Here is a 15,912-nt window from a genome sequence, read left to right on the forward strand (position 1 = left end):
GAAACAATGATAAGTGAGTCCGAAAAGCAAAATGAACTCTAAGCCAAAACTAGTGAAAAATTACACTATTGCTGCCAGTGAAAATCAAAGCCTAAAAATATATGACTGCATGGCTGAATAAGAAAAACAGAGAGGAGGAACAGAATAAGAAGGGAAATACAGCAAAGGAAAAAAGAGAGGTGGCATATGCTACAAAGAATAAAGACATAGGTCCTCAGTCTTCCTGAATTCTGGCAGTGACCTTGGTAAAGCTATTCCAAATCTTGTCTGAAATTATATATTAGTCCGATATGTGGAAGTAAGCAATTATGCGTGCTCCATATTAATAAAAAAAAAAAAAAAAAGACTTTAATCTTTCCTGAAGACTACCTGGAGGACGCCCATTGAAAACTTGTGGATCATAGGCACCCAGTCTGAAAGTATTTAACAAAGAGAAGACCATTGGGAAAGTTTCTTTTTTTCTCTTTCCTTTTTGTTTCCTAATTGCTTTAAAATTCCTGACACAATTAATTAGGGAACAATAAAATGCAAAAGGAATTTCTACTGGCATTTGGCATTATAAATATTATGTATACAGGAATGATAATTTTGTTGGCATTCTGCAATCCCCTGTTTTCAATTTCCTTCGTTAGTTTATACAATAAAGTTTTGGTTATGCCTCCAGATACAGAATTAACTGGGTGAAGTTTAAAGCCTTGTTGTCCCAATGAGTTTTCTTGTAAAATATTATCCAAAAGTCTTTTATTTAATGATGTCCCTATTGATGAGACATTAACTTTGTCGTTGTTTAATCTTTCATTCTCATATGTCTGAACTTCGTAGAGGTACACTCTATGTTGAATAACATATTAAAATCTTCGCATGGAAGTATTCTCATCCCCTACCATAGTCCCTGGCATTTATATTCCAGTTAAATAACATTTTAGATTTAGATTCTCTATTAGTTCATTCTCACACTGTTAATAAAGAACTACCTAAGACTGAGTAATTTATGAAGAAAAGAGGTTTTATTGACTCACAGTTCCACAGGCTATACAGGAAGGATGACCGGAGGCCTCAGAAAAATTACAATCATGGCGGAAGGTGAAGGGGAAGCAGGCACGTCTTTCTGTGGTGGAGCAGGAGCAAGAGAGCCAAGGGGAAGGTGCCACACACTTTCAAACAACCAGATCTCATGAAAACTCACTCCCTCTCACAAGAACAGCAAGGGGAAAATCTGCCCCCATGATCCAATTGCCTCCCACCAGGTCACTCCTCCAACACCGTGAATTATTAATGCAATTTGACATAAGAATTGGGTGCAGACAAAGAGCCAAACATATCATTCCATCCCTGGCCCCTCCCAAATCTCATGTCCTTCTCACATTTCAAAACACAATCATACCTTCCCAACGATCCACCGAAGTCTTAATTTATTCCAGCATTAACTCAAAAGTCCTAGTCCAAAGCCTCATCTGAGACGAGGCAAATCCCTTCTTCCTATGAGCCTGTAAAATCAAAAACAAGTTGGTTATATCCAAGACACAATGAAGGTACAGATATTGGGTAAATCTCAATAATATAAACGTGAATTTTTATTTGGAAAAGCATAATTTTAAAGAAACTAGAAAGATATGTGGTAATCAGAGGACTTGCCTTGTTTTTTTGTTTTGTTTTGTTTTGAGACGTAGTCTTGCTCTGTTGCCCCAGGCTGAGTGCAGTGACACGATCTCGGCTCACGCAACCTCCGCCTTCCGGATTCAAACGATTCCCCTGCCTTACAGCACCCGCCATCATGCCCGGCTAAATTTTTTATTTTTGTGGAGACGGGGTTTCACCATGTTGGCCAGGCTGGTCTTGAACTTCTGACCTCAGGTGATCTGCCTGCCTAGGCCTCCTAAAGTGCTGAGATTACAGGCGTGAGCCACCGCACCCGGCCTTGCCTTGGCATTATTAAAACTAGCTGAGGATTATTTTCCCAAGCAAAGTATTTCTTGCAAATTCAAAACTTACTTTAGAAAAAATAAAGAATTTGTATATCTTTTTTCTCTCCCCCAGTTCTCTACCCCCCAATCAGAGAGGATATTTCAAAACACTTTTCATCTTCCTAAATAGAAAATAAAATGGGAGAATAATATTTTCCCTGGACCAATGAAGCCCAGATAAAACTAAAATCATTCTGTTAGAGAAGGAAATCCATAAATACTATTAATATATTTGAGTTACAAAGAAACTTGAAACTTCAAACCAAGACAATAAGAAAGTTTAATGTTTTAGCACATTATTTATTAAAGCTGCAATTCTTTACACACTTACCTTAAGTACAGTAAGCATGTGATTTGACTGAATTCCCTCAGTGCTATGAAATAGGTACTAATATTCCTATTTCACAAATGAAAGTTTTACAATTTAAAATGGTTAACTATTTCCCCAAGACTCCATGGCTTAGAAGAGCAAAAGCAAGACTTAAACCAAGTCCATTTGGTTCTTAAGACCAATACCCTCAGAGCACACTGTTGTGGGCTTCCAAAGGCTCTACAATCCCTACGGTATTCTTTCTCAAAGCTTTTGGCCATGAGATCTTCACTACCACTGTTTTTTCATTTTTTTGTTTTTTTGTTTGTTTGTTTTTTGCTTGCTTTTATACCTTCTTTTGAAATAAAGAGATTAAAGAAAATAAAAGATGATAGCCAAAGATATTCCCTCACACCTTCCCTCACACCACCCAAAAGGAAAAAATGATCAGCTACAAAAACTTTTCTGGCAGTGCCTTGAGATGATCTAGGCCTATGGGACCATTTGTGACAGTCATTTCTGTTATTTTCCAACTCCCAGGAGCTCCAGCACATGTTCTACCCAAGATACACTGCATTCCCTCATACATCATCAATCACTGACTACTGTGATGGTGCTCTTTTGCAATAGCTTCCTTCTCTGCTCCTCCAGAATTCAACTAGGTAGATAAACCTTGATGTTAAGGCCAGTTTACTACTTAGGTACTTCAATTGTGTGAACGAATAGCACAGGCAGCAGTAACCCCTAAACATATAAGAATTTATGCCTGCAACAGTGTTAACCCTATTTGTAGTTTTTCACAATATGCATTAAGACAGTATGTTCATTTTTTCTCCCTGAACTCAAAAAGAACAATTTCTAGTTCTTTAGGAGAGTACTTTGGCTCTCTTATCTCATAAGCAATACCAGTAATATTGTGAAAAATCAGTGAGTAAAAAATAAAAATTATAAAAGACAAGTGAATAAAGAAGTAGAATGAGTGATGAATGCATAATAAACAAAAAAATCACCAATGAGATGTGAAAGATTAATACTTTAAATGTTTCTTAACCACAGAAACCCTGTTTACTGTTGCTGTACATGTATTTCAAAAAAGTGAGAAAAACTAAAAATAATAGAGGCAAGAATTGAAAAATATAACAGCCTGAAGTCATTAAATGTAAAACAACCTAAATCTCAAGATAATAATTGAGAATATTATGTCACATTATAGCATATTAATTAGTATTTCTAATGACAGTTCTGAGACAGTGCATGTTTTGTAAAGTTGAACATTTACAGAGAATGTTTAAGTGATACCAAATGCCCTTTCTTGCAAAACCAAGATAAATGTGTGAAACATTTTTTAAAGACTCCCATTAAAAAAATAAACTTTAGCACTTAACATAGATAAGCTTCAGCTGGAAAAATCACTTACATGGATCACTTCATTTCACACACACCTAAAATATTAGGTGTCTATTCCTACCATGTGGAACATTTTGTTTTTTAATGGATCACTTAGTCTTTCTCAGAGACTGTGGAAGATAATGACTCTTGGCTTCTAACATCTAAAGAAATCATCAGCTTTTCTCTTCTCTTTTGGAAATGCATGACTGGAATAAAGACATTCCTCGCTCTTTGCTTTTCACTCCAACCTTACCAACTAGTTCAATGCCCAGAGAGCCCATGCAAATTGTTTCCTACATATGCTTTTGGCAAACACCTCTAGCACTTTCTCTTCCATCAAATTTTCTCAGCCTCTGGCTGGGCGCAGTGGCTCATGCCTGTAATCCCAGCACTTTGGGAGGCCGAGGCAGATCACTTGAGGTCAGGAATTTGAGACCAGCCTGGCCAACATGGTGAAACCTCATTTCTACTAATAAGACAAAAATTAGCCTGGCGTGGTGGCATATGCCTGTAATCTCAGCTACTGGGGAGGCTGAGGCAGGACAATCTGTTGAACCCAGAAGATGGAGGCTGCAGTGAGCCGAGATCTCGCCATTGCTGGGCAAAAAGCAAGACTCCATCTCAAAAGAAAAACAAATCTTCTCAGCCTCTAAAATATATCAAGAATAATTGAAACAAATATGATGAAGACATTCCAGGATAGAAATCACAAAATAAAATTCTTAACACTAAATTAAAGAGGTGGTCTGTTTATCAGTAGTCAATATTTGAAGGAGGCAAATAATTAACTATAGTAACCTGGTTTTTTTGGGGGGTTTTGTTGTTGTTGTTTTTTTTTTTTTTTTGGAGACAGAGTCTCACTCTGTCACCCAGGCTGGAGTGCAGTGGTGCAATCATGGCTCACTGCAACCTCTGCCTCCTGGCTTCAAGAGATTCTCCTGCTTCAGCCTCCTGAGTAGCTGAGATTACAGGTGTGTGCCACCATGCCCAGCTAATTTTTGTATTTTTAGTAAAGACGTGGTTTCACCATGTTGGTCAGGCTGGTCTCGAACTCCTGACCTCATGATCTGCCCGCCTCGGCCTCTCAAAGTGCTGGGATTACAGGCATGAGCCACTGCACCCAGCCCCTTCTCTTTATCTCAATCAAAGTTTCACCTGACAGGCAGTGTGGATCAGAAGTAGAATTCTAATTATATAATTCAGACATAATATCATTATTAACATTAAAAAGAAACTACTCTTTTGAGATCACGTGAATCTAGTTGGGGATAGTTCTTACTACAGGTGATCTCTTTATTGTATCACTTTGATGTTCAGAGCCAAGTCAGTATAATACAGAAGCGAAGTAAAAAAAAAATATGACAGGGAAAGGAAGGATATCTTCAGTCACAGGCTTTGTGAGGGCAAGATCCCTATACCTTAAATCTTGTAATGTAAATTTAAAACACAGTAGCGATACATCAGTAACAAGGACTCAGAACAGCAAAAACTCTGACATCAAAACACAGCAACCTTAGTAGTCATCTTAGTAACAAGGTTTACTTTCTAGAAATTGTCCTATTGGCTACAGATGAAGCCACTATGCTGTACCTTCTTTACAAAAGAGTCCTGTTGAATTTCCTCCTGTTTGTTTGAGCGAGGGATGAGGAGTCTTTCTTTTTTTTTTTTTTTTTTTGAGACGGAGTCTCGCTCTGTCGCCCAGGCTGGAGTGCAGTGGCCGGATCTCAGCTCACTACAAGCTCCGCCTCCCGGGTTCCCGCCATTCTCCTGCCTCAGCCTCCCGAGTAGCTGGGACTACAGGCGCTCGCCATCTCGCCCGGCTAGTTTTTTGTATTTTTTAGTAGAGACGGGGTTTCACGGTGTTAGCCAGGATGGTCTCGATCTCCTGACCTCGTGGTCCGCCCGTCTCGGCCTCCCAAAGTGCTGGGATTACAGGCTTGAGCCACCGCGCCCGGCCGGAGGAGTCTTTCTTGACTCTACTTCATTTGTACTCCTTTGTCCAAAAAATGACTTCATGCCTCCTAAATAACTCTTTGGTCATTGTCACATTCTTAGTTCAAGCCACCACATCTCTTGCTTGCATTTCTGCAGCAGCATCAGAACTTCCTGCACATAGTTCCATTGACCCCACCTCTAGAACATTAAAAATGCTCTTACTTCTATCCGTTCCCTTCTGTTGATAAGGTGGTTTTAAAAATGCAAATCAATCGTGTCACTCCTTTACTTAAAACTCTTCAATGTATTCCGATTGCCCCATAATGAAACCCAAATTCTTAATACATACTAATAAGACTCTCCTGAATCAAATCTCTCTATAACTTTTCAGCCCCATTTTGTACCAGGAAGGTTTATTAGGGATCTATACCTCTGGAAAACGGGGAAAGAATTAAGGTTGGGCAGAGGGAGAAGCTGGACTGTGATGTATATCTAACAAAGCCTCAGCCAACCTGGAGGGGACATATGGAGGACATATTGCCCATTAGAGTCATCCATCACCAAGCTAAAATTAAAAAGCCTTTATGGACATGTCTGTCTGTAACTGGATGCAAGCTGCCCAAGGATGGAATGACCTAGAATGAAACAGCTATATGCAGCTAAGGCAGACTCTGACGAGTTGGCAGCTGGAGGGTGCCTGCTAATCTTCCTCCCGACATTTGGTCATGTAGATTTTTCTGGGAGAAGGAATTGGGTTATGCATGCTCTCATCTACCACAGCCCATTTCTTATACCACTCAGATATAATCTTCTAAATACATTCGGGGAGCAGCTTCTCCAGGATTTTGATGGGCCTGTCTTCCTGAGGGAACACTTAGAAGAGACAATTTAGTAGGATAAGCAATAGTCTTCACTTCTACAGCTGTCTCAGTCCACAGTTGATACTCACCATCTCTTTGCTTCACTGTCTACTCTAGATTTCCCTCATGCTTAGCTTCTACTTCTTCTGTCCTGGGTGATTTACGTGGTGCCATGACCCAAATCTTTATGCTCAAAGACTCCAGGTTCCCGGCACCGTGCTGTAGTTTATGTATCTATATATTATCGTAATATTTGGGAAATGGAGTGCCAGGAGGTACCCAAGTGGGTTCACACATATTCCTTTCTGTTTTATTACTATGTAACAGCAGGTCCAACTCCTCCTGCTGATTAGTAAATTACCCCTGACAAGTCAGTTACCTCTGGCTCTTGCATGCTGGCCCTGGGATACAAGGATCCCAAAGTGTGTAGCTTAAAATTTAATGTATCTTTGCTATGTCCCCTGCTTACAGTGTGCCCTTTTGGAAGCCTAGGACCTCTAACTCTTTAGATCCTAGTGTTGCAAGGATGTGAATCACCAAATTCCCCCAGCAGATTATTGGAATGGATGGTACAAAGAGCTACTCCTTTTTCTACCTCTTTGTTTCATTTCCCACTGGAAATACAATGCCATATAAATTCTTTTGTTCAAGGCCTATATTGCATCCTAAATGATAACATGTCATATATACAGGCTACCACCTCCCAAGCTAGCACTTCAGCTGTGCCTTCCACAGGTCATTCAGTGATCTATCAGGCTGTCAGCTTGTGGGTATCGCAGAATGTGACACGAACAGTTAATCCCATGGTTATGTGTCCATATATCCCTTTTGATATAAAGTTTGCTGCCTGTTCTAATACAGCATTTTATGGGGTTTTACACCAGTGGATCAAACACTTAAATCTTAAGATAATGGTACTGGGTAAGGCCCTGTGGACTGAAAAAGAAAACCCATATCTGGAATATATGTATATATGTCTATTCTTCTGAGAATGAATCACTGCCCCTTCCAGGATGGAAATTCCCCAATAACATAATCAACTGGCCAACAAGGGGTGAATTTATCTCCTTGGTGAATGATGCCATATTGGGAGCTCAGTAGTTACCTCTGTTGTCGGCATATCAGACATTCAGCAGTGGCAGTAGCTAGATCAGCCCTGGTAAGTGGGAGTTCGTGACATTAGGCCCATGTGTGACTTCCGTCTCCATTACTGGTACTGTGTGCCCATCCTGCCAGCACTGGGTAGACAACAACAGAGGCTGGCTGAGTTTAAGACAGGTTGGGTCATATTGCCCTCTTGGTTGCATGAACTACTACTAATATAAAAATCTTGATCTTTCCATGTGTACTCACTTTCATATATTTATCCAAATTTCTCTATCCCAGACCACACCAACTCCAGTCTTCCAAACTTTTCCTTTCAAGCTTAAAATCTTTCATGCTAGACCATTTGCCTCTGCCCATAATTCACACATAACCAAGTGCACTTCCCAAAGGTCTGCCTATTGGAAGAATTTTTAACCACCATTTTTTAAGCCAATCCCCTAGTAAGGCTGCCATGTGTTTTTGACCCACACTCACATTAAGTCATTCATTCAACTTTTATTGAACACTTAATCTGTGCCAATTACTTTTCCAGGGTTTGGGAATCAAAGAACAATCAGACAACATCTTTATTCACTGGTTCACAGGCTAGTGCCCGTCAGAAATCAATGAAACACAGTAAGTGATACTAACAGGATTAACAGCATGCTTCCAAATAAATGGTTATAAATTTTAGATATTTCAAAAATAAAAGTTACTCAATAGCAGAAAGATTGGCCTGCAAACTGAATAGGTATGGATTTATAAAATTACAGTTGCAAGTACAATTAATTAAAATACAACCTGCAAATGTGATTATCTGCCATCAAGATGAAGCCTGTATATACTTTAGGGAAGCTGGCAAAATGACCCCTGGTTAATACCATAAATGCTGCACACCGAGCAAATTCTGAGCTCATATAATTCCTCTTTTTCCAACATGTGGTTCAGGGTGTTTCTCAGGGCCAGTATTGCCTGCCAACACTGGAGTGGATTGCAGCTTTGGGAAGGTGATAAGAAATAGTGCCAAAGGAGGCAAAAAGAGAAAGGGGACAGAGTTGTGCAAAAAATAACGATGAACTACCATTGGAATAATGTGTTCCTAAATAATACACATGTGATTATTACTGTTCAGAGTCTATGTGGTTTCTGGCATAGCTCCTCAAAACAAATCAATTAGATATAGGCAAACGTTCTCAGCATTACAGAGTGATTGGTCAAGAGTACAAAAAGGAAATCATATTCCAAATGATACTTGGAAATAAAAAATACCTCAAGTCACTTGAAGAAAGCTAACCATGTGCTCGAAAAAAGGTGTTTCTTATCTAAAATTCTAGGCATCAATCTAGGTCTCTAGGCAGAAATTAAGAGAACCCAACCTAAGAAACTCTCCCTTATCCCAGGCAAAAACAGTCACAGTGTAAACCTAAACCTCAAATAGATATTACAGCTCCAACTCGGAGGAGTGTTTTCTCTCCTCTAAGTATACAAAGAGAAAAGGAAAAAGGAAAAAAAAAAAAAAATCAGCTAACCAAACACTGAAATTTTAACAGAACAAGCACTGGAACATTGGACAGCTATCCATGTCTTGTAAATGTCCAAATATTCTTAACTTAAAAAACCTGACTATGTTTATCATGGAAAATACAGAATTAAGGTATTTCCAAGCCTTCCTGGATTTAATCATAAAGTACCCCAGACCTCCTGTATGACTCACCCATCCTAATGATGACGATGGAAATGAAAGCATGTTTCTTGGTGGATTAGCTAACAGTGTCCAAGTGAACAATAGACAAGTCCAGAATTATTATCAAGGCATCATGTTCATCCTTGGCATGACAAACATTCAACACTAAGAGTGAACGTCATTTTGTGAAAAAGAAAGTCTTGCCTAAAGAACAAGTGAGTTCTTCCCGATGAATGGAAAAGCATTTTTGTGGTTTATGCCAAGTAAACAATAATCTATTTTTTAAAAAGACATAGTGGGAATCATTTAAGCACTTAAAAGATCCAGTGCCACTTGCAGTAAATGAGTGGCATAAAACATTCCATGCTTAAGGAATATGGCACTGGAATCCTCACAAGTAATATCACCACTTAATGGCTGCAGGCACTTCAGACACGAACTCTTCTATAACAGGATTCATGGTGAATTTGTTATACTCATTCATTTAAACAATGATCCAATATATGTTAAATACTGTTAAAATTAATTTGAGAGTGTTGTTCCTGCATAATATGGTGTATCTGTAAAATTCTTTCTTATTGTAATTTTCTATTTGATCCACCTCTTTCCTCATAGCTAACTAATGTTAGACCTAAACTGGATTCTAAAACTTATTCATTTTAAAAGAGTTGTTAACTGATTGTATAAACAACAAAGAGCATGTCAAAATATCAAAATGTCTTTTTTTTTTTCCTTGCAAGTAAGAAGAGATTTATTAAAGTATTTGTTTTAGCTAAAGGCTTCAGGCTGGGCACTGTGGCTCATGCCTGTAATACCAATACTTTGACAGGCGAAAGTGGGGCGATCACTTGAGGTCAGGAACTTGAGACCAGCCTGGCCAACATGGTGAAGCCCCGTCTTCACTAAAAATCCAAAAATTAGCTGGGCATGGTGGTGTGCACCTGTAATCCCAGCTACTCGGGAGGCTGAGGCAGGAGAGTCACTTGAACCTGGGAGGCAGAGGCTGCAGTGAGCCAAGATCGTGCCATTGCACTCCAGTCTGGGTGACAGAGTGAGACTCTATCTCAAAACAGAAAAAAAAAAAAAAAAAAAAAAAAACCTTCAAATTAATTCTCCCATAGTCTTCACTAACCATATGTGTGTGTGTATGTGCGTGTGTGTATGTATGTATATGTAATTTAGAAGAAAAAAAACATACTAAAATCAGTTTTTAATAATATTTTACCAAATAGAAAAATCTATCAGGTGAAATAATGGTTTTTTCTCATAAGGAACTAATTAAACATATTGTGCTTCCTGTCCTATCTGCCTTTCATCATAAACATTAACTTGTTACAGCAGCATAGCATACCCCTACTGCCTGGAGATACAATAATACCCCATAGAGCTTAATCCTAACAATTGTTTACCATGAATATTTCCTTTTCAAATTTGTATTTTAACTATTCAACCATAAAAAGGAATGAAATAATGGCATTCTCAGCAACCTGGATGGAATTGGAGACTACTAGTCTAAGTGAAGTGACTCAGGAATGGAAAACCAAACATTGTATGTTCTCTCTCATAATTGGGAGCTAAGCTATGAGGACACATAGGCATAAGAATGATACAATGGACTTTGGGGACTTGTGGGAAAGTATGGGAGGTGGGTGAGGGATAAAAGATTACACATTGGGTATAATGTACACTGCTTGGGTGATGGGTGCACCAAAATTTCAGAAATCACCACTAAAGAACTTATTCACGTAACCATACACCACCTGTTGCCCGAAAAACCTATTGAAATAAAATAGAATTTTAAAAATGTATTTTAAAAACCAAATTTTTATTTCAGATTGTGAAATGCTGTGCTTTTACAACTTTTACTAGCAGAAGAATAGAAATAGAAGTATTACAATAAGCTTATGAAATATCAGGTTATGAGTCTAAACATTTGGCAGTTCTTTTGCCACAAGTAACAGAAATTCTAAGGAAACTTAAACATTAAGAAAATTTATTATTCCACATCATAGAAATGAAGAGAAAGTTCAAGTTTCAGGGTCGGTTACTTACGCATTCCAACAGTCATCAAAGCCTCAAGTTCTTTCCTTGTCCCCTTTCTCCTTTCTTCCTGCTTTCCTTTGACCTCATCCACAGGCTGTTAGATAGACGGCTGCAAAAAAAAAAAAAAAAAAAAAATCAAATTCTTAACTCAGACCAAAAAATAAAAAAGGTCCAGACAAAAAAGATAGACTATCCTCTAATGTGGATAGCTCTTAGGATGGAGGAAAATTTTCCGGAAAATGTACCAGAAGATTGAAGTTTATAGTTTGTTAGTTAGAGTTGGGACATATTTCCATTCATAGACCAATCACTTGGAACGATAACCAGCCTGCCCTTAGAAAAAATGAGTTATGCCTCTGTAGCTGGGATGGGGTCATATCTTGGGGGCACATGACTGCATATGAGAATGCTGCATACCTGAATAAATCCAGATTTCATTTGGAAGAAGAGGAAAAATGAATGGTGAGTAGATAATCAAAAATGTCATCTTATAGTAACTGTAGCTGCATTATACGTGTAAAGGCTAAAATTTAGGAGTGCAGGTAGGTAGAGTATTGTTAAGGAGGTAATGATCAGAGATTAGAATTTTAAATTAAGTTAAGCTAATGTGGGTTTTTAAAATTTTTTTAATAAAATGAGGATTAGATTTAACTAAAAATAAATCCCCAATAAATAAAGATTGGGTCAAAGGCAATGCATCTTTCTGGACTCAGTATCAGTCTTTCATGCATCAGTATTAAAAAATACAAAATTATGAAAATTTCAGTCCATTTGCTTCTGTTTACAAATAAGTCCAAATTATCTGAGATCACATAAGAATCAGTTATAGGCAGATATCCTTAAACTCACGGTATTTTTCCTGACCTAATATTATGTTACATTCTTTACTGAGTATCATGTCCAGTTATGAAGATACATCAGTTATGATTTTTTTAAAGCAAAAATTATCATTCCATAGGAGTGCAGGTACCTTTGTGATATAATGATTTATTTTATTTTGGGTAGATACTCAGTAGTGAGATTGCTGGATTGAATGGTAATTCTATTTTTAGTTATTTGAGAAATCTTCATATTGTTTTTCATAGAGGTTGCATTAATTAACATTCCTACAGGTGTGTAAGCATTCCCTTTTTGTGTCCATCAATGAATGATTGGATTTAAAATGTGGTATAAATATATTATGGAATATCACTCAGCCATATAAAAGATTGAAACCATGTCATTTGTAGCAACATGGATAGAACTAGAGACCATTATCCTACATGAAGCGACTCCAAAACAGGTCAGGCTCCATGTTCTCACTGATAAGTGGGAGCTAAACAATAGGTACACATGGACACACAGAGGGGAGTAATAGACGCTTGAGAGTCCAGAAAGTAGGAAGGTATAGGGGAAGTGAGGGATGAAATAATATCTATTACCTGTTGGGCACAATGTACACTATTCAGGTGATAGGTACGCTAACAGCCCAGACTTCACCACTACACAATATACCCATGTAACACAATGCACTTGTATGCCTACATCTACAAAAATAAAAAAGTAAAATCATTATTCCAAATTGTACTGTATGTTTTTATATCAGCATAATAAGAAATAAAGCACCTCTATTCTCTTTTAGCACTCTGTATTTTATTGAAAATTAAGTTACTATTATTAATATTGATGCCAACAATTGGCCATCTACTATGGGTCAAGTTTTGTGTCGGGTGCTTTGTAATCATTATTTCTAATTGTCCTAACAGCCCAAAAGGGAATTCTTAATAGATCCTTTTTGAAGATGGACTGAGGTTCATAGGCTTTAAGTTCTTTACCCAGGAAAAGTTGATTATGGAGCAAAGATTTAACGGTTTGTTTACAAATAAACTTTTTGTTTGTTTACAGAGCAATATTTTTCATAATCATAGATGCAAAAATTCCAAACAAAATTTCTGAAGATTAAATCTGATAATATATAAAAATGATACTATATCACAACCAAATTGAGATTATCCTAAGAATATAAGGTGGGCTTAATTCTTGAAAACCAGTAAGTGTACTTCATCATATTAGGGGATTTAAAAATTAAAAATACTTATTGTCTAAATAAGTGCAGGGAAAACATTTGACAAAATGCAAATTTACAAATAAACAGAACAAAAACTTTTCACCAAACCAGAAATAGGAAGGAACTTCCTTAACCTGATAAAGGTAATCTATTCAGCTAACATCACACTTACAGTGAAAGACTCATGTTTTCCTCCGAGGTAAAGAACTAAATAAAAATTTTAGCTCCGTCATTTCTATTAATACTATACTGGAGAGTCTGCCTACTACCATAAAACCTGAGAAATAAACACAAAGCATCCAGATTGGAATGTAAAAGTATGACTGCCTTTATTCACAAAAGAAATAATTGTATATGTAGAAAATCTGACTAACTGTGTAAAATAACTTCTAGAACTAGTAAGTAAGATTAGCAAGGCTGCAGGATTGAAACATCAATTGTATTTCTATCAAAAATTAATTTTATAATCATCTATAACATTATAAATATGAAATACATAAGGATAGATTTGAAAAGATGTGGCAACTACAAAACAGTGCTAGGGAAAATTAAAATCTAAAAATATAGAGAAATATAGTGTGTCCATGGGTTGTAAGACTCAGTAATATCAAGTGTCAGTTTTCCTTAAATTAATATGTAATTGCAATGCAATTGTAATCAAAATCCCAGCAAGCTTTTTGTGTAGGAGGTTTCAAGTAGAAAAGGAAATTCAAAGGACCTTGAAGAGTCAAAACAACTTTGAAAAAGAAGAGCAACATCAGAGAATTTACACTACCTGACTTCATCTTACAGTAAAGTGACAATAATTAAAGCAATACGGTATAAATGCAAATATAAACAAATAGATCAATGGTCTCACACACATATGGATGATTGGTATTTGTAAAGATTCACAGGTTAGTCAGAGGAGAAACGGTAGTTTTTTCTTCAAATTATATTTTCTTCAAATTATATTGAAGCTATTGGACATGCAAACTATTTACATACAAGACAAAAAATTGCCATATACGAAAATTAACTCAAATGGAATTTAATATGAAAACAAACTATAAATCTAGAAGAAAATTTTTTTGATCTTGGATTAGATGAAGGTTTCCTAGTTACAACCCAAAAGGCATGATTTATAAGTGAACAAATTGAAAAATTTGACTTTTTCAAAATTAAAACTTTTCTTTTCAGAAGACATTATTAAGAGAGTAAAAAGATAATCCACAGACATAGACAAAATATTTGTAAATCATATATTTAATAAAATGATTTGTACCCAAAATATATAATTTCAAAATTAAACAATAATAATGCATTCAAAAGTTGGCAAACATATGAACAGACACTTTTACCAAGAGAAATATACAGATGAAAAATAAACACATGAAAAGATGCTCAACCTCATTAGTTATTAGGGAAATACAAATTAAAATCACAATTAATATGATTAGATACTTTTAGAAAGGCTATAATTTAAACAACTAACAACACCAAGTTTTGGCAAGGCCATAGAAGCACCAGAATTCTAATACAGTGCTGGTGAGAATCTTTAATGGTACAACCATGTTGGAAAATACTTTGACCATTTCTGAATCTGTTAATTGTACACCTACTTTGTGATCCAATATAGATCTATAATATATATAGAAATGAGAACCTATGTCTATAAAAAATTGTACACAATGTCTATAGATTTATTTTAATACCCAAAAACAAAACAACCCAGTCTATCAACAGGTGAATGAAAGCAAATGGTGGAACATCTAAATAAAAGAATACTATTCAGCAATAAAAAGTAAACTATTAATACAACAAAATGGATAAATCTCAAAACAACTGTGCTAAATGAAAGCAGACAGACAAAAAGAGTTTTAGAAAGGCATGTGAGAAAATTTTTGCCAGTAATGGACATGCTCATTATTAATTCTGGTCATAATCTCTCAGATATATTTTTACATATTCATATATATATATATAAATGTATCAAGTTGCATGGTTTAAATATATGCAGCTAATTATATGTCATTTATACCTCAATAAAGCTGTTGACAGCAACAAAGTCATCTTACTTATTTTGAAACTTCAGTCTTGAACTAAATCCAAAACTCATATCCCATCCTGCACGGACTAAACCAGAAGCCCTGGCTACATAAAGTAGATGGGGTTGGAGAGAAGGTTTTAGGTCCTCTGGTGTGGGGCAAGGATAAGGAAAAGAGAAGGCATTATCTTTTTACGTGATTTTCCTTTCGATGGTGGTGGTGAGGTATTTCCACCCTCATTCTAGTCGTGTGGTTTCATCTGATGTTGAGAATTTTGCTAATATTAGGGGCTCCATGTGGGTGACGTGCATGCATTTCTCAGTGGGGTGTTTACTTTCACCTAAGTTTCCTCCATTGCTTAAGAGACCTCCTTAGAGGAGCAACTATGTCTGCCATTGGCTCCACCAGCAATAATATTTTATTTATATATATTATATATACACCTCCCAACAACTTCTCTGGGTTGGGCATTTTGTCACTTTTGTCAATGGCTACATAAGTTTCTATTCACTACCATCTAAGTGTGAAGGCACCTCTCAAAAGCCTTGCAGATTTGAGACTGGGAAA

Source organism: Papio anubis, chromosome 3, assembly GCF_008728515.1.
Source record: "Papio anubis isolate 15944 chromosome 3, Panubis1.0, whole genome shotgun sequence".
In the NCBI taxonomy this organism is placed as follows: Eukaryota; Metazoa; Chordata; class Mammalia; order Primates; family Cercopithecidae; genus Papio; species Papio anubis.